Source organism: Marmota flaviventris, chromosome X (genome assembly GCF_047511675.1).
Source record: "Marmota flaviventris isolate mMarFla1 chromosome X, mMarFla1.hap1, whole genome shotgun sequence".
Taxonomy (NCBI): Eukaryota; Metazoa; Chordata; class Mammalia; order Rodentia; family Sciuridae; genus Marmota; species Marmota flaviventris.
Window position 1 is genome coordinate 124,783,559 of NC_092518.1, and position 22,688 is coordinate 124,806,246.

Genomic DNA, 22,688 nt, shown 5'->3' on the forward strand with positions numbered 1-22,688 from the left:
CTATATATAGACTGATTGAGTCTTGGTAAGATTAAATGAATGCACTTTCCCACTTGTTTTAAAAACTTTTCCTCACCAAAATGCATGCTAACATTTATGGAATTTCTATACAACTATTTTGATACAGTTACTAGGATGACTAAATTGACAAAATTACCATAGTTGGTATGCATAGCGTCATCAGTTACTCAAATTTTTAGGCAATTATTACTGACAAAAACTTTACATCCTCCTAAAAACATTCATGAAATTGTGAAAGGGAAAGCAACATATTTCCTTTTTCATGAATTTGCATCTCATCCTTGTGTGGGGACCATGCTAATCTTCTCTATATTGTTCCAATTTTAGTATATGTGCTGCCAAAACAAGCACAAGCATCATATTTTAATGAAGAAAAGAGTTGAGTTTTTTTTCAAATCTTAATGTATTTCAGTGGACTCATTTGCTTGAATTAATGGTATTTTTTTTCACAATTGGCCACTTTTCCAAGGCAGACAAACATTCTGTAATGGTGTGATAGTAAATGGACAAAACTACCTCTTTGAAAAAAAATATTTGTACCCTTTACCTATTTATGTAACATTTTCTGCCACTATGGCTGATTTTAAACCATCAAGGTAACCATCAAAGTGCTATCACTGTATTTAGAGTTGGGAAGAAATGCACAAAATTAGTTCTCAGCAGTTGGTATGATCTGGCAGGAGCATACTATTGGCTGTGGGGTTTCAAGCTACAGCTACCAAATGGTAAGTAAGGCCCAATCCCACTCACTACTCACTGCCTCATACAATCAAATCCAGGATTGCTTTTAGGAACTGGAACACAGAAGAGAAAAAGGGAATTCATATAAAGCTTCTCTTAGGAGCTGACATCTAAGCTGAGTTTTATAGAATAAGGTTGTGGATTACTCTTTGATAAACTTCCCAAGGGATGTTCAACTGGGACAGAATAGTAGTTGAGCCTGGAGGGATAGTCAACCATACAGCCTGAGAAGAATTTGGATGGTGTGATGAGGTGCTTGGATATTTCACAAGTTGTTAATGGAGAGCCATGTGAAGTTTGGAAATTATTGGATTCAGGGCTGATAACACATTTTATGAGGGGGCAGGTACCAGGCAAACTGTAAACCTGTTAACAAATAATTTTCTTTGATATAAAGCAAAAACAGTTTTAATAAAGGTAGAAGCTTGACTTAGAATTATTTTCTAGCTTCTTTTCACATATATACAACTATATTCATTGTAAGGTTCATGAGTTGAATATGAAAGTTTAGGATGTTACCAATTACACAGATGTCTCTGAATAATCAATCATGTGGTGGTACTGAGAAGCAAAATACATAAGTGTATTATTGAATGCTTCAATATCCATTTGAAGGATGATTTTATGTCAGTATATTTTCACCTGATGTCTGAAATAAATATAAAAGAAAACAACAAAATTTTATATATTGAAATTCTAAGCATATGCAAAATCAAGGTAAATGTAAACATTTAAAAATTTTATCATTTCACTTTTCAGCATATAGAAAACCCATATATTTCTAAATTTATTCAGCATGTGCAAATTATTCACACATTTATGTCCCTGTTTTGCAAAAGTGTGATTGAAGGTTCTGAGTACTCAGAAATATTCTAATTATGAATGAATACTTGTACTACTTTATGAATACTGGGGACTGAATTACAGTTTATTGAAATGCATAGTAATATGATGCACACTATGTAATATGGATATTATGCATAGTAATATGCTAAATAAATTTGGATTTGGTTATGATCTATAGATTTGAGACATTGTGTTATATCCCTAAGTCAACTTCTAATAATCAACCCCTCGGTTATCAACATAGGTATATCTCCACTCTAAAAGTGAGTAAAATAGCACTTTTTCTTTGGAAAGTGTTTGAAGAATTGGCTTTATGTATCATAAAACAAAATGTGCCCATTTGAGTATTAAATATGCTGAAAGTAATTCATACAATTTACTAGTATTAGCAGACAAGCTGCAAAATTATGTAAAAGCATTTCTGCATATAAAACATCTATAGCATGGAGAAAAAATTGGTTACCTTACTAAAATTTTCTTGGTCTATGTCTATGTCTTATCTTTAATAAATAATATTTTAATGTTATTCTATCCAAAATATTTGGTTAAAAGAAGAGAAGAATGCTGGGAGCAGTGGCATATGCTTGTAATCCCAGCAGTTTAGGAGGCTGAGGGAGGAAGATTGGGATTTCAAAGCCAGCCTTGCAACTTGGCGAGGCTGTAAGCAACTCAGTGAGACCTTGTGTCTAGATGAAAGACAAAAGAGGGTTGGGGATGTGGCTCATTGGCTAAGCACCCATGGGTTCAGTCCCTGTTACCAAAGGAAAAATTGACCCTGATCCCTGATGTAAGCACTGGGGACCCCAGGAAATGCTACCCAGCTGAGCATTCTCCTTCTCTTGCATCCTATCCAGGTAGAGCGTTTCAGGGTGTCAAGTGCCTTGGTCTGAAGGGTTGAGTTTCTGCTTCTCAAGGGAGGTGCAGGTTCCCCAAGTGTAAAAAGGAGTACAATAGATCTGAGTGCACATGCCATCACATATTGGGAGAGAGCCATAGAAAAACACACTTTTTCTAAGAGCCAGAGGTATGGTTGTAAGGCAGAGGTTCTCCCCTGTACTCCCTTTACTTAGTTGTGTGCCATCTCTAAGAGTTGTGGGCCTTGGTTTAAGGGAGGCATTCTCACCTTAGAAAAAAGAAAGGTTGGCTGGGCACGGTGGTGCACACCTGTAATCCCAGCAGTTCAGGAGGCTGAGGATTGTGAGTTCAAAGACAGCCTCAGCAACTTAGCGAGGACCTAAGCAACATAACTACACCCTGTCTCTAAATAAAATACAAAAAGGACTGGGGATGTGGCTCATTGGTTAATTGCCCCTGGGTTCAGTACCAAAAAAAAAAAAAAAGTGAGAGAGAGGAAAGCTAATATGCATAGGGGAGAACGATCTCTTACAGTTGGAGACCATTACAAAAAAAAAAAAAATGGTAAGTGTATTCTGCACTAAGCTTCAGTAACAATATAAAAAATCTCCATCATTAAATACAACCATGGGTTATAATTTGCTCATTCTACATGCCTGATACAAAGTCAATGAGATGGGGGATTTTGGGGAGGTTCACAGTTCACTGGATGTTCTGCCATCTTGCAATGCCACTATTTCAACTGGGAGATTTCAGAATACCAATGTCAGGGAATGAAAAACAAAACAGATATTTTTTCTAATCTTAATTACCTTAGAGGAGAAGTGATATAAATTGTTTCCACTCTTGTTTAATTGAACAAATTTGATCAAATTGCCCCACCTTACTCCATGGTAACTTGGGAGTACAATTGTCCATGTACCCACCTTAGAGAGGTGAACTGGCTACAGGTCATTGGTGTTATACCATAGAGAATAAATGACCAATTTGTTAAATATATGAAGTCAAGCAGAAAAACTCAATAACTACACTAGAATGTGTGTTCAGATTCTGTGCTGTGTAGGTCCAAATACCACATTTATATGAATTTATATCTCAAGTGACTATGATAATCTATAGAAGAGTTGGAATTGTTTGAGTGGAATTAATAACTTCACTAAAACTTCAAAAATACTAGATTTATTAGACAAGAAAGACAATATAATAAATTGATTACAAATACACTAGTTTAATGTAATTCCCTGTTTTTCCTCTCCTGGTTGAAACTTTTTCTTGTTGGATAACAAACTGAATTGATACAGCCAACTCAGGGAAGCTGTCAATGTTTCACTTACTTTTACCATAAATTTCATCTAGCTTTCTGGATCACATAATCTATATTGTTTTGGTATCTACTAAAACATAACTCAAGAGTTGTAGAGCACCTTAGAAAATAACCAGTCTAGGTATGGTACTGGTAAAGTATCACTCTCTGATCCCCTGCCTATGGCAAATATTTTGCTATTTATTTCTGTAGGCTTAAAAGTGAGCTGACAACCATGAAGATAATTTACCATACATATTATGTGTTTACACTATAAAGCTAATCTACTATTAATGTTATATGAATTATCTAATCCATTTCTTATAGCAATTCTATAAGGTAGGCATTATTCTTCTTTTACAGGTAAAGGAATTGAGGCTTAGAGATATTAAGTAATATGCTAATGGTATGTAATCAGTAAGTGCAAGAGTTGACTCCATATCCAGTGTTCTTAATCACTGCTCTTAGCTATTATGATACAGTGCAATTATGACCAAGTCCAGTGACAACACTGAACCAGAATGAACCAGTATATTTAGAATCTTTCTGAACACAGTGACTTGAAAAACCACTTCCAATTAGTGGTAATTGCCAAGGGAATTGAAAATTACTTTCTTTCCCTGACAATTCCCTTAATTTACATAAGAAAATTGAGGTCCAGAGAAAAAAATTGTCCAAGGTTATCCCTGGGGAAATAATGTTTGAAATAAGAACAGGAGAACACAGCAGATTCAGGAATCTCAGGCTGTTTCACCAGATTATCCATTGACATCTTGGCACTAGTAATGACACTATTTCAGAAATTAGGAATGCTTGGTTCTTATCTGATAAAGAACCTGTGTTTGTATGAGGAGGCATGGCTCTGGGCATGGAGTAGTCAAGTTTTTCTAGAAGACTCAGGGAACACATCTTCAATGTTTTCTCATAACATGTTTAGTCATACACAATATGTGTACTGTCGGTCATTCTGAATTTCTGAGGTCAGGGACTACTTTTATTGGACTACTCCCAATTTGGCTAAATTGTTTGGTGCTTCAGGTCAGTGTCAAAGCTGACTCAGAGAAGAGGAGAAACAATAAAGTTGTAGAAAGGAAAATGCCACAGATGAGGAAGAGAAGAGAAGAAATAGAAAGGAGAAATAAAATGGAAAATGGGTAAAATTATAAAAACATATTGGCATTTGTGAGTAAAGAGAGGCTTCATAAAACCTTGAGCTGAAGTTAAAGTTATTTTTTCCTCAAATTGAACACACATCTCACTTCAGCAGGGAGGCTTTGGCTTCTTCAGTGCTTGTCAGTGCAAGATCTCATTTTGCTTCCTTAATTACCACATTTGCATGGCCTGGATTTCACCTCTTCCCACTTAACCATCTTCTAGTTTGCTAGGTCATGTGTTTGGGGCCCTGAAGTGTACCAAGGACCCTTGGAGGTAAGCTAAGTGCCTGTTGTCTCTCACAACTGACTAGTAACACCCTTCTTCTGATGATTTCACATGTACCCTCCTGAACAGCAATGAGAGCTGTCTTTGTATGAGGGGTTTCAGGTTTAGAAAGCACTCAAATCTTTTTAAGCAAACTCTAGGTTTCTAAAATATTATGGGTTACAAGAAATAAGGGTGTTGTGTGTCTTCACAGTAACATTCCTTACAATTTATTTTCTGTTCATGACTTGCATGCATTTCACCCTTCACATTGCTAAGAATGTCACAAGAAAAGAATCCCTTTCTCTGGCATCCCCATTGTGTTAGCAGAACAGAAATCTTGAATGAAAGATGCAAATTAGTGAGGAAATTTCTACATTATCCTTAAGAGCATTTGACAGAACATCATATTCTGTGTAATTTAAATAGCCAAATGGAGCAAGCAGAGTTTAATTAAAGGACAACTATGAACTGCAAACCTCAGACAATGATTCTAAAGGGTGTTTAATTATATCTTCACTTAACTCATTTTATCTCTAAAGTCCTAATACTCTTATTCTGAGTATCTAACATCACAAAGTTAAGAAAGTTATAGATGTCAGCCTTGGCAAATAACAGTCCAATGGGAAAGTTTAAAACTAACCTTTGTGATACATTGTTGATAAATTGTATCTGTGCCAGGAATTGTGTGTGTGTGTGTGTGTGTGTGTGTGTGTGTGTGTGTGTGTGGTGTATTTTTATAGAAAGCACCATCTGATATTTCAGTGTTGCCAAGAGAAGCCTCAGTGAGAGAAATAACTAATTTACCCCAATTCAGTGTGTGGTCTTCAGATTCAGAATCAGAGGTTGTCTGTTTTCCATACTTTTTTGGGGGAAACCATTTTGTTTGTATATGTGTTAATATTTTTAGTCAAATCTAGGGATCTGGGAGCCAGATTCACTTTAAATTTATTCACTTAAAATTTCTTCTGTGATTCAGTGTGTTCTGATTTTTTATTTAATTTTGTCTCAGAGTCTCACACTCTAAGAGCAATCCTGTTTTCTTCACTCTATGTTTCTCATTATGGAGGATAACATTCCCCTTTGAGGAGGCTCAAACTAAGTGCACGTGGGAATCCTTTGTACATGAACTGTAATCACATATAGTTTTGAGAAAGGAAGCAAAACTTACAAAATGCTTTCTAATTAAATCTACATAAGTCTGAACTTCTGGAGCAACAGAAAATTGCATCATCATATTACCTTATTTCTGAGGCTCACTTTCTTAGTACATTTATATTCTCATCAGGATGCTTTCCTGTATACTAGTATTGGAACTCTTTGACCCTGCCTGTTCACCCTAGTAATGAAACTCTCCTCTTATACCTCAGATTTACTAATTGGATCCATGGTTTATCTCCTCATTTGTATGTTCCTGACTAGTTCCTTTCCTACAACCTCATAGGATTTAGGGTCATGGAGTAGGTTTCTGTTTCATCCTCACCCTAGTCATTCTAGAAGTATATCTGTGGCAACTCAGCCCTGCAGTCCTGTGTCTGCCTAGTGCTAGACATCCTTGGTACTGTCTGTCTACACTAGATTGCTATTTATAGCTCATGGTTAGGCCTCCTTTGTACATATGCATTCTTCAGAGGGCACATTCCTATTTTCTAATCCCAGGACTCTGTGACTTTATGTGACTGCTTCGTAGACTAGCTTTTGTTCCTGATACAAAAGCTTCCCTAAATTCACTGTCTTTACCCTGTGGGTTTTATAATAAGATGCATGAGGACAAGCATCTTTTCTCCCTTGTAAACCACTATATCTCAAACACCAGGAACAGTTTCTGGCACATAGTGGAAGACATGAGAGTAAAAAAACAAACATTAACAAAAAAAAAAAAAAAAAAAAAAAAAAAAAACATTTTTTTTTTTTGTACTAGGGAATGAAACTGTAGGAGGGGTCTACTATGGAGGTACATCCCCAGAGCTTTTTATTTTTTATTTTGAGAAAGGGTCTCACTGAGCTGCTGAGGCTGATCTTTGAACCTGTGATCCCCTGCCGCAACCTCCTGAGTTGCTATGATTATACGCATTTACCATCATGCTGGGCAAGAGAGTACAATTTTATTTACTTATTTTACTGGTCAACTTTTCATCAGTGTGATGAAAATACTTGACAAGAACAACTTAGAGGAGGAAGAGATTATTTTGGCTCACAGTTTTAGAGGTTTCAGTCAATGGTCAGCTGACTCCATTTTCTGGGCTGAAGGTGAGACAGAACATCATTGTAGAACATGACAGAGGAAAGCTACTCCACTCATGGCAGTGAAGAAGGAGAGAGGGGGGGAGGGGGAGGGGGGAGAGGGAGAGGGAGAGGGAGAGGGAGAGGGAGAGACACCAGGGGAATAAGATATAATCCCAAAGGGCATCCCCTTGTCCTGCTCTGTACTACCTCCCCCATAACCAACCAAACCCCACCTGCCTAATGTTACCACCCAGTACAATAGTTTGATTATTAATCCATCAAATTGATTAATCCACTAATGAAGCTATAATTTTATAATCTAATTGTTTAAACTATGAATATTTCTGCATTAACACAAGAGCTTTTGGGGCATACCTCATCCATAACACATGTTACAAGAAGAAAAGACTCTGATTTTGCAAACTTGTATTCACATATATCCCTCATATATAAAGAATAAAGAAAGGTATTTTTATATGTAAGGATTTAGAGAACAAACACAAATATATTTATTAAGGTAGCAATTCAGCTTAATAAAAACTAAAAAAAGAACTCAATTTGGGGAATAATTAAATATACAAAGACAAATGGTAGCAAAAAATACTTAAATTTTATAATTATTGCTTATAAAATATATATTATAATGAAAATACTAAGAATAATTTATTGCAATAGAAAATAAATTGGCACTATAGGAAATAGTAACACATAACTCAAATTTCAAATCTATGGAACTAAAAGAAGAAATTAGGAAATAAAAAAAAAACATGTCAAGGGTCTCAAGTATTTATTTTGTTGCTGAAATTCATTCTTTTCTTTTTTAGCTTTTAGGGTATAGAATTACTATGTAATACCAGTCCCAGTCTAAAATTACTAGAAGGCAACAAAATAATACAAAAATATGACATTCAGCAAAAATGTAAAAAAGTATAAAAATTCAAGAAAAAGCTGTTTCAATATAAAATAAAATAAAATGCTAGAAATAGAACTACACATATTGGTGATTATGATAAATGTTAATGGGTAGAATTTACTATCTTACAAACAGTTGTAATTAAATGAACTGTACATAAGGAAAAATCCAATTTAAATGATATAGAAAGGATAAAAATAACAGAATGCTGAAATACATATTATGAAAATGATTTGAAAGCACAGCAGTTGTGAAATTATAAGGCAGTATTATCATTCTCAGAACACTATCCGAGAAAAATCCATAAGGGAAAATCTTTGGAAACCAAGAATTTTATAAGAATCATAACCATATTGAAAGACATTAACAAAAAAACAAATAGGGAATGATCAATAATTATATAAAATATTTAGATAAGCATAAACAAGAGAGATTTAATAGGGATACTGCACTTACACCACGATCAAAAACTGTTCATTTTCCCCTATGCTTAAGGGACTTTTAGAAATTAATCATGTTTTTGAACTAAAAAATACCTTCATAATTCCAAAAAGTCTAAATTCATAGAACTTACTTTCAAACTACAATGCAACACTGGAAATTAAAACCAAACAAGAAAGAACTCTATGTGTATATGTGTATGTGCACCTGTATTTGAGTGTGGTAATCAATAGTAGGCTTAAGGAATATTGGTCTAGTTTGAATCAAAAAGATACTTCAGAGAGCTCCAAAAGGAATATATCTAGGGATAAACAAGTAAACAAACAAAAACTCCCTATATGACAAGAATAGTATGAGTGAGAAAAATAGAAAATATAATAGAATAATTAAGTAAATTTCTTATTTTTCAAAAAAGTATATAACTAAAAACCCTTGGAAACAGCACAAACAAAAACCTGTAAAATAAAATCATAGGTTGAATATAAATCAAACATGGAAAAAGATTATGAGAATCTGGCAGATTGTTTAAAATAAGAGAATCCATTTTATTTACATAGGAAAACCCTGTATTTTTAATATTTTCTCTTTCAAAATGTTTTTATTAGTGCATTATAGTTATGCATTGTATTAGGGTTCATTTTGATATAATCATCCATGCATGGAACATAATCTTGCTTCATTTCAGTCCCCAGTTTTTGTTCTGTCCCTCCTGTCCTCCCTCCCCTGCTTTTGACTTTTTTATTTTTCTAAAGTTCAGTCTGGCAGGAAAGTGACCAGAGGAGTAAAATTTATATATACTCACTCCAGACTGAACAATTTTTATCTCATATTTATCTTTTTCTTCCTGCTTAGTTTGAGTGCACTTTAGTCTTCAAGATTAATTCCTTATTGAGGAAACTGATGTCACTAAATTAAAACTTTTGTTCTTAATACCTTTGTTTAGTGCTGAAAAGTTTCTGTTACATATTGGTATGTTGTATTTTTTTTCATTCAGTCCAAAATATTCTCTATTGTATCTTTTGGTTCCTTTTTTGATATATTAATTATATAGAAGTATTTTAAATCTCCCAACATGGAGTGATTTCTTGGTATTTATTCTGTTATTAATTTATAATTTAATTATAGCCAAGGTATACACTTTTTGTGCTTTCAATAATTTAAAATTTACTGACATCTGTCTTATGGCCCCAAACATAGTATATCTCAGTAAGAACTTTTCAGTGTTCTTGAAAAGAATGTGTGATCTTCTATTGTTGGATCATGTTATGGTTTGGATGTGAGATGTCCCCCAAAAGTTCCTGTTAATGAAGGAATATTCAGACATAAAAATCTTTGAATTAGGCAAGCTGTAACCTAATCAGTCCATCCCACTCTGAATGGTCTGACTAGGTGTTAACTGTAGGCAGGTGAGTTATGGCTGGAGGAAGGGATCATTGGGAGTGTCCCTTTGGGGTTTATACTTTGTTGTGGTGAGGAGAACACTCTCTCTCTCTCTCTCTCTCTCTCTCTCTCTCTCTCTCTCTCTTAATTCCATGTCCTTGAGTGCTATTTTCTGCCACACTCTTCCACCAAGATGTTCAGCCTCACCTTGTACCCTGAAGAATGGAGTCAGCCATCTGTGGACTGAGCCCTCTGAAACTATGATATCCCCTCCCCCCCAATTTTTTCTTCTTCTAATTGTTCTTGTTACAGCTTTTGTCCACAACAGTAAAACAAAACAAAATGAAGTAAAACTGATTAAAACAGAAATTGGTACCAAGAAGTGGGGTTGTTTCTGTTACTAACCTGACCATTGGTTCAGTAGCTTTGGGAGCTTTTTGGAGTTTGTAGAGGAAAATTTGTAAAGTTTAGAGATAAAAGCTAAAGACAACAACAGCAACAAATTCTTTAGATTGTTATAAGCAGAGCTTAGTATGTAATTCTAGTCTCAGAAGACCAGAATATTAATAGGGTCTGTGGACAATAACGATATGGCCCATGAGGCTTCAGAGGAAAAATAAAAAAAGTCAAAAGCAGGGGGAGGGAGGACAGGAGGGACAGAACAAAAACTGGGGACTGAAATGAAGCAAGATTATGTTCCATGCATGGATGATTATATCAAAATTGGACTAGAGGGCATTCATATTATGTTCTGGCTAAGAAGTTGTCTGGATATTACCCATATCCTAAGACTTTCTGTGAGACTGAACTTGAAAGTAGTGGACTGGTTAATCAGGTGTAAGAAATTTCAAGGCAATACAACCTCAGGTGGTGGCATGGATATTGCTGGCAGCTTTTAGCCAAGTTTATTATGATAATCAGCAGCAGATAGCAAAGCAGAAAGATTGGAAAACTTGTAGTTTGACCATAAAACTGTAAGCAAAAGTAGGATTAAGAAAGTTGTGGTAATTACAAAGAATACAGCCACTAAAGAGATGTTGTGAATTACTTTACCCAGAAAAAATAGGAAAGATGGCTTGACAGTATCTCAGGATTTGGCAAGACCACACCCATCTCAGGCTCAAGGGTGAAAAAGAAAACAGTTCCTTTAAAAAGAGTCCATGGGGGAACGCAACTTGCATGGGGGAGGCAAGAACTTGCTCCACCTTGCACTCAGAGGCTGCAGAATTCAGGGTTCTTGGAGGCTTGATTACTGCTCAAGATGGGGGCAGACCTTGGTGTCAATCACGTGCTGCTGGTACTGTAGAAATGCAGTATACTGTAGTTATGGGATCGCAGAGGCTTTCACTGAGATTTCAGAGGAAGGCTTAGAAGGCTAGGCAAAGTTCAGCAGAGTCAGACTCCTTGAAGGCTGCTCCCGAGAGGTTTGATGAGTGGAGATATGAGAAAGAAGATGAAGCTTCAGTGGAGACCCTCAAGCTTAAGAGAGGCCAGTACTGTAGAACATCTGCCAAGGTAAGCTACAGGAATTGAGCAGAAGTAAGCCAACAGAGAGACCAGGTGGGCTGAAACCAACAAAGCCATAGGGGTGGGGCTACACAGACCCTTTAAAGAGAAGATTATGATGTCATATGCTCCCAATGCCAGAATAGACTACAGGACTGGTTTGGCTATCTGGATTTCAGTCTTTCTTTGGTCACATCCCATCTTTCTATGCCCCTATTTCTCTGCCTAGAAATATTTACACTGTGTCATTATATATTGGATATATGTAACTTGGTTTTGATTTTTACAGGGTCTCACACTGAGAGTTTGCCTTGAGTCCCAGAAGAGACTTCAGACTTGGACTTTTGGGCAATCCGGAAATTGTTGACACTATGGGGACTCTTGAAATAAACTAAATGAATTTTTCAATGTGAAATGGAAATGAGTTTTTGAGGTCCAGGAATGGAATGGAATGGTTCAGATATATGATGTCCCCCCAAAGCTTATGTATGAATCAATGAAAGAAAGCTTAAAGTGATTGGGTTATGAGAAACTTAAAATAATGAGTTCATTAATCCAGTGACAGGGATTAACTTAGTGGTAACTATAGGCAGGTAGGGTGTGGCTGGAAAAGGTGGGTCATTGGGGATGTGCCTTTAGGATTTATATTTTGTCATGGAGAGGAAAGCTCTCTTGTGACTGAGACCTCTGAATCTGTGAACTCCAAATATACTTTTCCTTCTCTAAGTTGTTCTTATTAGGTGTTTTTGTCACAACAACAAAAAAGCTTAACAAAAACAGGTAGTGTTCTAAACTGTTAATTGGGTAAATATGATTAAAAAATGTTCTTACAGTATTCTTTTTCTTTCATAAATTCGTTTGTTCATTCCACATATTATTGAGAGAAGTTTGTTGATATTTTCAGTTATGATTGTATATTTGCCTATTTCTTCAAATTGTATAAATACTTTTGTGTATTTTAAAATTCACTTTTACCATCTTGATTAATTGATCAAATTATTTGTCCTTCAATTTTGAAAGTTAATAATACGGAATTATGAGTTGTGGTTTTCCTTTTAATACTTAAAAAAGTTCACTTCACTCTTGTTTGCATGGTTTGTGTGGAAAAGTTTGATCAATTCTTGTCCTTGTTCCTCTTTCGATAAGTGGTTGTGTCTTCCTCTTCCCCAAGAACTTCTCTCAAGATTTTTCTCTTTATATTTTTTTTGAAACTATATAGGTATGTCTAGGTTTGTATTTGTTAATATTTACCCACCTTGATGTTCTCAAAGCTTCTTGGGCATGTGATTTTGTGTCTTTCTTAAATTTGGAAAATTCTTAGTCATTATAATTTCAAATATTTTTCTGATATTTTCTCTCCTTCTCTTTCTGTTTTTCCTATCACAAATAACTTACACTTTTTTTGTAATTATTCCACAGTTCTCATTTACTCCATTTCCTTTTTTATTTTGAATTATTATAATAACTGCACCTAAGTATAGGATAGAGCATATTTCACCATATGCATATAGTGCATACTGATGGAATTAGGGTCAAGTTTTGAGTTGCTTATATGTTCTGAATAATACTTCTTTGTTAGATGAGTAATTTTCAAATATTTTCTCCCATTCTCTAGGTTCTCTCTTTGTTATTCACAAGCTTCTTAATTAATTTAACCTCATTTGTCAATTTTTGCTTATTTGCCTCTACTTTTGGGCTCATATCCTAATAATTATTGGTTATTCAAATGACATAAAATGTGTTACTTATGTTCTCTTGTAGTAGATCTTATGCTTAGATCTTTGATACCTTTTGGGTTTATTTTCAGCTATTATTTTATTTTTATTGGTATGCTATAATTATACTTAGTGGAACTCATTTTAGCATATTCATACATGTATACAAGATAATTTGGTCAATTTTTGGTACATAATTAGAGGGAGAGGCTGTTATGGTTTGGATGTGAGGTATTCCCCTAAAGCTCACATGCAAAGCAATGCAAGAATGTTTAGATGTGAAATTATTGGGTTATTAGAGCCTTAACCCACTCAGTGAATTAACTCCTTGATAGGATTAACTGAGTGATGACTGAAGGTGAACAGGGCATGGTTGGAGGAGGTGGGTTTCTGGGGGGGTGTGCCTTTGGACTATCTATTTTGTATCTGGAAAATGGAGTTTCTCTCTCTCTCTGCTTCATGGTAACCATGTCAAAAGCTGTGTTCTTCCTCCACACTCTTTCACTATGATGTTCTGCCTAGCCTCAATGAATGGAGCTGGAAGTCTATGGACTAAGACCTCTGAAGCTGCGAGTACACCAATAAACTTTTCCTTTTCTAATTGTTCTTGTAAGGTCTTTTGGTCACATCAATGAGAAATCTGACTTAAACAGATGCCACATTTTAATCTTTAGCACAGAAATTTCCAGTTTTCCCAACATCATTTATTGAAGAGGCAGTACTATTTACAATGATTTTTTTAGTACCTTTGTTTTGAATTGGTTGGCTGTAGGTATGTGGGTTTATATTATTCAATTTTTTATTTTCCATTTGAGAAGTTTTTATTATCTTCAAGTTTGGTTTGTTTTTTCATCTGTTGATCTCTTCTTCAGCCATGTATACTGATGAGCCATTCAAAGGTATTCTTTATTTGTGTTCCAATGATTTTTTATATCAAACATCTTCAAATTTTTCCTAAGAGTTTCAATCTCTCTGTTTATATTACCAATGTTTCCTTGCATGTTGTCTAACTTTTTCTTTTTTGGCATCTTTATCATATTAAATGTAATTATATTATCTTAAATAAACAGTTTGATAACTCCATCATCTATTTTTTTTAAAAAATTGTTTAGATGTTTACTTTGTCTATTTGGACTGCTTTTTATTGCCATTTAGCCTGAATGTCAGACTTAATGCATCAGGTGTAAGGAACATAGGTAAATATGCCTTTACTACAACAATGTTTTATGATAATCTGGCAAGAAGTTGGTCTGTATTGTTTGCTGGAGTTTATAAGAGTCATGAGGTTTGATTCCCATTTGTTTGTATTGTTCTCTTTGGGTTTTCCTTAAAAATTCAGAACTAGAGTTTGTGTCCTGTATCTTTCTTTATTGTAATGTACTATTAATATACTGGGGCCATTTTGATGTTTTAATTAGGCACTGTTGAGTACAGATGTTCTCTAATGTTATAATTAATTCTCAGTTATTTTAATGTCCATGAGTCTCTGCTATGGGACCTTCTGAAAAAAGTTTTTGTTTGCTTCTCCATTGTTGAGACTGGAACCCTGGAGGAGACTCAGATAAAACTCTGATTAAATAGTTTCACTTAAGGGCAGGCACTCAGTGTATACTAAAATGTTCATGTTTCACTTCTCTTTTTGGAAGCTTGAGGAGATTCTTCCTCAATCTTTATGAGATAATGAGACTTCTGGAGACACATGAAAGTTTGGGTCCCCTGTAAGTCAGATCCATGAGAGGGTTTTAACTCTTGTCCATGCTCTGTGTGCAGAAATTAGTCAATTATTGTGTAATTGTTCCTAAACTAAATTGTTCCTAAATCCAGCAGTTTCTTCTCCCAGTAAAGTGTAATTTTTAAAAATATTTATTTTTTAGTTTAGGTGGACACTATGCCTTTATTTTATTTTTATGCGGTCCTGAGCATCAAACCTAGTGCCTCACACATGCTAGGTGAGTGCTCTACCTCTGAGCCACAACTCCAGCCCTAAAGTGTAACTTTTTTGTTCCAGTATATTCCTCCAGGTTTTGTGATGTCACATATCTGATAGATCTAAGAGCAGCTTTCATTTTCAGATCATTCATCATTTCTCTTTTTGGGGAAAAAGCAAATGTAACTTCCAAGATCTTTACCTGGTTGAGTAAAAACTAGAAGTTGAAGTGGCCACTTTATCATTCTGAAATGATCCTTGTATCTCTGGCAATACTGAATCATTCTTTGTCTGAAATGAATACCATCATTCTGTTTTTTTTTTTTTTTCGCATCAATGCTTATACACTTTTCTATCATTTTATGATTAATTTTTTTTCTTTTTAACATGTGCAGCTCAATCTTGATTTTTTAAATCCAATCAACAATCTGTACTTTGAATTCCTGTCCATAAACCACTTACATTTGGGATTATTATTGGTATGTTTGGGCTAAAGCCTATTACCTTGGTTTCTATTTTCCTTGCATTTCCTTTTTTTCTTTTTCTTTGCATCCTGCCTACTTTTGGATTAAGTCTTATAATTTCTGTTTACTTCTTTTGCTGATAACTAGCTAAACTGCATGTTTTAATTCATTTTATTATGTGCAGTGGAAGTCATTTAGATTAGCAAATAAATCTAACTATAGAAATAATTTCAAAGATTGACCAACTTGCTGCAAAGGACTGTGAGTCCTGATAGAAAGGAAACAGACAAGTAATATACAACATTTCTTCTGAATTTCTATCTGGAGGCAATTTCCAATCTATTGCATGGGCATGGTGATCCCTGGTGACAGAAAGCAATGTTTGAAAGTCCATGCAAGCTAAATGAGCATGTAAGCACTTGTCATGGCTTCTCTTCTTAGCTCAGTGCAGAGTGAAGACAGTGAAAAATTTAAGCTCCCAGCTTCTCCCTGAGGAAGGAAGAAATTGGATCATGTATATAACACCTCATCTTCTCTGGCTGCTACTCAACGGACTGACTTCTATGGCTCCTGTTTTAGGTCATTGACAGGACTTTTCATACTTTAATCTCTTGGGGACTACTAAGAATAAATGCAATGTTATATATGAACAAAAAATTTTAAGAGTCACCCAGAAGCTTGGTTGGGGCTAATTGCTGAGATTTATCACATATAAATAACAGGAGCCAATCTGAAGACTGTGAAAGGTGACTGTTTTATCTAGTACCCAGAAATCAACATGAGAGAAAACATTCAATCCTTGATTTATTTAATCTGATTTATTTCACTTAGCTTGATGTTTGTTCTCCAGTTCCATCCATTTACCAGCAAATGACAATTTCATTCTTCATTTTGGTTGAGTAAAACTCCATTGTGTATATATATACCAATGTTCCATTTTCTTGTTCTATTCATCTGTTGACAAGCTCTTTGTCTCATTCTGTAACTTGGATATTGTGAGTTCTCCTGCTAGAAACATTGGTAAAGTCTGCTTATTTTAGATCATTTGGATGTACAACAAGGAGTTTTATAGCTAGGTCATATGGTAGTTCCATTTTTAATCTTTTGAGGAATCTCCATTCTGCTTTTCAGAGTGGTTGTCCTAATTTGTAATCCAACCAACAATATATGAGTCTACTTTTTCCTCATGTCCTCACCAGCAGTTAATATTATTTGTATTCTTGATGATTATCAATCTGACTAGAGTGAGATGAAATGTTAGTGTAGTTGTTATTTGCATTTCCCTGATTGCTAGGGATGGTAAACATTTTTTCATATATTTATTTGTTGTTTAAATAACACATTCTTGAACAATAATTAGATCAAAGAAAAATTAAAAAATAGATTTAAAAAAGTCTTCAGATACAAATAGAAACAAAAATATCACAGCTACCAAAACTTATGATATACAGTAAAATAAATATTAAAAGGAAAGTTTACATTGATAGATGCATACATTAGGAAAGAAGACCTTGAATAATTTCTAATTTTTATTTTTTAAGTGAAGAACTGATATTAAAACAAAATTAATACTTGAAGGGATCAAAAGTAAAAGTAAAAGGTATGACAGTAATAGTAAAGAGAATGAATGAGAGTGGTAAAATAGAAATATTCTATTTTAAGTTCCTATACTACATTATATATAAATTTATATGTTTAATTGAAGATAGAATATGATAGCTTAAAGTAAGTTAAGCCTTGACCAACTAATTAAAATATACCGAGAATAAAAATCTATAAGCTAAATAATAACCTGCAGTAACACCCAAAGTGGAAGAGTAAATACCTATCCTGCATGAAGATATTTTTCCTTAAAGTTTGCTCTGCTGATATGCAATGTATTCCTCCTGCCTATCTGCAGTGCATGTACTTAGAAGAAATGCTAAATTGTATTTTGTTTTGTTTATCACTGAAAATCTATGCTACAGATGAAACATATGAATTCCCATTAGTTAATATTCTGTAACACAATATTGAGACTATAAAAGCTTCACTGACTATTTCTGACAGAGTACCAGCTCAGTGTAACAAGTCACAGTTTGTTGTGACAATCAAAGGTGCACCTGAACACTATTCCACAGCATTAATTAGCTATACCTTCTAAAGTTGATGCATAAAAATTGTGAAATTAAATAATAATAGTCATGGGAATATAGTTATTTGTATGCTGTATACATACGAAATAATTTTTAAAATCATCATTTACACAGTTAAGTATGCTTGATCATAAGGGGAAAATAAGCCTATAGAAGTTTTAGTTCTGTCTTCACATCAAGAGTGATATGTTCAGTATCTTGAACAGTTTAAATCTATGATTTCATGGACAAAACCTAATGATTTATAATACTGTGCATATCCTATCAAAATATTTTAAGTGCAAATGGCTTGCAGAAGGACTGCCAAGAACTTGGCTCTTTCCCAAAAATCTAAAGATCTTCCTCACTCATTGGAGAAAGAAACCAATGGCATATCATTAGGCATAGTTACAATCTGCATTTAAATACTATAATAGAACATGTAGAATAATTTTCAGAGCCAAATGAAACCATAGACCAGAATTGAAATCTATTTTCTGACATCTTTCAAGTTGAAATATCCAACCTTCCAGCTGTTGAGTGTAATGTGTTTGTCAACTTCACATGTGATGGTGCACTGATAATAGTTTTTATTGAGACATCTCTCCATTATTTCTGGGTTCCCATTTAATCTTAATATCCCAATTCATCTGAAAGAACTATCAAATACTTGCTACCATTACCAACACCCTATAATTGTGTTAGTTTTATCTAATTTTAAATAAATAGTAAGTAAAAAAAAAAACTGGACATGTAGCTGCCTTTCTATAATTCAGATATAAATTGCTTGGAAAAAGAGCCACATTTGTACACTATAAACACTAAATGAGTGTTATTTATTTTGTAAAAAGGAAATATAAATGATCAGTATTGATTTGTTAAATGTCTTTATGCATGTCACATATAAAAAGGGCAGAGGTGAAGCAAGACTGTTGTATAGTGATTAGGTTTGATACTATTTTCATTAGTTTATGAGAAAAATGTCAATCATTTGTGTAAGTATGTTGCAGTGGAGATTGAGTCAAATGGGTAGATTACATAATACATGGTAAACCTATGGGACATAGTAGGATAAAGTGAGAGAGAATAATTACAAAATAAGTAAAATGTGGTTGGGTTTTGTTGGAGGTTTTGCCTTTTGTTTTATGAGTACAGAAGAAAGGACAAGTTCAAGTAACAGAAAGAATATTGTATTTTGTTATGTTGAGTTTGAGGGCTGTGAGAAGTCAGTAGGATTATGCCCAGTAGAAAGATGTTTATATGAGCCCAGTGTCCAAGAAAGGGGATTAGGTTGGAGATTAACTTTTTGAAATTATTAGAATATCTATGATAATTAAAAACACATTTGATAAGACCATCCAGGAAGCATGTGTATTATTCAGCTTTTTGTCACTGTGAAAAATTCCTGGACAAACAGCTTAAAGGAAGAAAGATTCATTTTGGCTCATAATTTCAGTGCTTTAAATCCACGGTCAGCTGGTTTCACTGATCTGGGCATGAGATGAGACAGAAAATCATGGTGGAAGGGCACAGCAAACAACAACAACAACAACAACAACAACAAAAAAAAAAAAAACTACTTAGTTCATGGCATCCAGGAAGTAGGGGGAGAGCAGGGGAGGGGTCAGGGAAGAGCAATACCCTTCTAGGTCATGTCCCCAGTACCCTACACCCTAAAACCATGACTCATGGCCTACAGTTTCCACTCTCTACCAGTAGCCCATTCAGCTCTTAGTGAACTAATCAACTCAGGATCAGAGTCCTCATGAATCAATCACTTCCCAAAGCCCTTTCTATGAACATTGGTGCATTGGGAACACATGAGCCTTTGGGGAACACTTCATATCCAAACCACAATATGATGTGAATGAAAAAAGTATAGGACAGATCTCTGAGGAAAAAACAAAAACAAAAACAAACACAGGGTGTAAGAGAGAAGAGTCATCAAAAAGGAATGGTGTAATGCTGAGGGACTGGTTTAGTGTAGATCACTTGCCTTGCATGTGCAAGACTCTGGGTTCCATCCCTAGCACTTAAAAAAAGGAAAGGAAGAAAGAATAAGGATGGTATGGTGTAAAACAAGTCAAAAGAAAAGCCTTTGACTAAAAGATGAAAATATTTTTTGTTGAACCAAGAGGTTAAAGAACTGAGAAACTAAGGTGTTGAGTAGATTCTTGACAGGAGTGAGATGTTCCAGGATGCTGGAATAATTCATAGTAGTGACAAATATAATGAAGCAGATTGGTAGATGATAGTGTCAAGGTGGAAAATATGAGGTATATAGCTGGATGTCATAGCCTCAAAAGAACAACCATATTTTATATTATTATGGGAAGAAGAAAGGCCTAGTATATAATGGGGAAGTCATCTCCCTAGTGTGGAATAAGTATGGATGAGCCTCCACTTGAAAAAAGATATGCCAAATGGAAGGGACATATAGGTTTGAGTTAAGGCAATTTGTGGAGAAAACAAGGAGGATTAATGTGGTAGTAGAAATAACATAGGATATTGTGCACATATTTGTGATGAGGAGTTGTTTTTTTTGAACTTCAAAACTTCATATCTGATTACTTAGCTACCATCTCCATTTACACACACACATACACACACACATACACACACATACTTGAGCTAAATGCATTAAAGATTTAACTAATGATCTTACCTCCACACACTGTCCCTTCCCTCCTCAATCTCCATTCTTATTGTGCGGTGTTCTGTAACTACCATCATCCTCTCATTTGAGCTTCTGAAATAGCCTTCTTGTCTACACTTACTCACATTATTCTCCCTGTAATCTTTTTATATTGTAGTTAATGTGGTAACTTTCAAAACTCCAATACCTTGCAATTGCTCTTAAGACAAAGATCAAGTTATTTATGATTTTCTATAAGAGAGGCTATATTCTCCAGACTCTTACCATCTCCTGAGCTTCATTTAGTAATTGGTTCACTCTGTACCTTAGTCAAACTAGCCTTTTTGTGGTCAATCACATATGTCATATTCCTTTTACCTGCAGTTTCAGTGATCAACACAGACCATTATCTTCCCTGTTTATTCATTTTTTTGCCATTTTTTTAGACTACATCCTTTAGATCTTAGTTTAATAATCAGAGGCTGATTCACTCAGTTTTCTTTGTCAATAACTCTTAGAACCTAAACATAAAAGGGAAAATAATGCTTTTTTGAATAAAACATAAAAGAATTCCTTTATGGTTTTATATAAGAAAGAGATTGCATGTCAGATCATTGGAGAAATTATGAGCTTTTCAATTAATAGCACTAAGATGACTGTGTAATCTCTTGGGAAACAAATCAAATTGGACACTTTACCCATGAAAAAGTTTCAGATGTAAAAATATATGCATTAATTGTTAGAAGTATAGGTGAATAATTTCATGGTATGGGATGGGAAAAGATTTCCTAAGCAGGGCAATAAATATACTGACTAGAGAAAAGAAGACTGACAAAACTTGACATCATTAAAATCAAGAGCTTCCTTTAAATAAGAAACACCTTTAATGGGCTGGGGTTGTGGCTTAGAGGTAGAGTGCTTGCCTATCACATGTGAGGCACTGGGTTTGATCCTCAGCACCACATAAAAATAAATAAATAAATAAATAAATAAATAAATAAATAAATAAATAAATTGTGTCCATCTACATTGTGTCTATCTACAACTAAGACATATTAAAAAAAGAAACACCTTTAGACAGTGGAAAGGCAAACTATAGACTTGGAAGGTATATAAAATGTACATACTGGGCATAGGATACAGATTGTATAAAGAATTTACAAGAATCAATAAGGAAGATAAATAACTCAATAAAAGAATACTTGAGCAAACACTTCACAAAAAAAAGGATACACTAATGCTCAGTAAGAATGTCAAAATATACACAGCATTGCTGTTAATTTGGCAAAATGAAAATTAAAACACCAGAGATACTGCTATATGCTCATTTGAGTGGCTAAAATTAAAATTAACAATGAAAATAGTAGGTAAGACTATAGAATAATTAGAAATGTCACATGTTGCTGGTGGGAATGCAAGATGATAGAGCCACTTTAGAAAATAATTTGGGAGTAAACCTATATCTATCTTCTGACCTAGTGAACATATTCCGAATGTATGCCCAAGAAATGATTAGATGATCCACCAAAAGATATATAAAAAGCATGTTCAGTAGCTTTATTAATAATAGCTATATGCTGGGAAAACCTAAGCATTCATCAACAGTAAAATATATAGAGTTTTATTAATATAATAAAATTATGAATTACTGATACACACAATAACATGGATGAGAATCAGAAACAAGTCCAGCAAATGCAAGACATAAAATACTAAATATTGGGTAATAATTACATAATCAATTACCAGTCTATGGTGATAAGATGAGCAAAACTAACATATGGTGATGAATGTCCAAATAGTGATTGTCTTTTTATAAGGGCAGAGGAGAAATATTTATGGGAAATATATATGAGGGAAACTTCTAGGATTTTAGAAGTATTTTGCATGCTGAGTTTGTTGGTGATAATATGGGTAAACAAATACATAAAAATGTACCAAGTCATATTTTAAGATTTGTTCACTTTACTGTTTGTATGTTGTGCCTCAATAAAAACACTAAAAAATATTCTTAAGAACATATATATATGCATCATTAGAATTCTAATAGAGTGTAAGATGAATGAACTTAGGGATCTTGTAAATCTTATTACAAAATATATGGATGAATGAATATTAAGAATTAAAAGTTTGAATGAAGGGATAAGCAGTTCTGGATATGAATTTTAGGGAATTTGATCAG

The 22,688-nt window shown here is 34.3% G+C and overlaps 1 non-coding gene across 1 annotated transcript; it reads right to left on the reverse strand.

The window, feature by feature from the left end:
• Positions 1-265: 265 nt before the first annotated feature.
• On the reverse strand, positions 266-372 carry LOC114096667 (U6 spliceosomal RNA). Its single transcript, XR_003583471.1, has one exon. It is a non-coding gene; the product is annotated as a U6 spliceosomal RNA (small nuclear RNA).
• Positions 373-22,688: the final 22,316 nt, after the last annotated feature.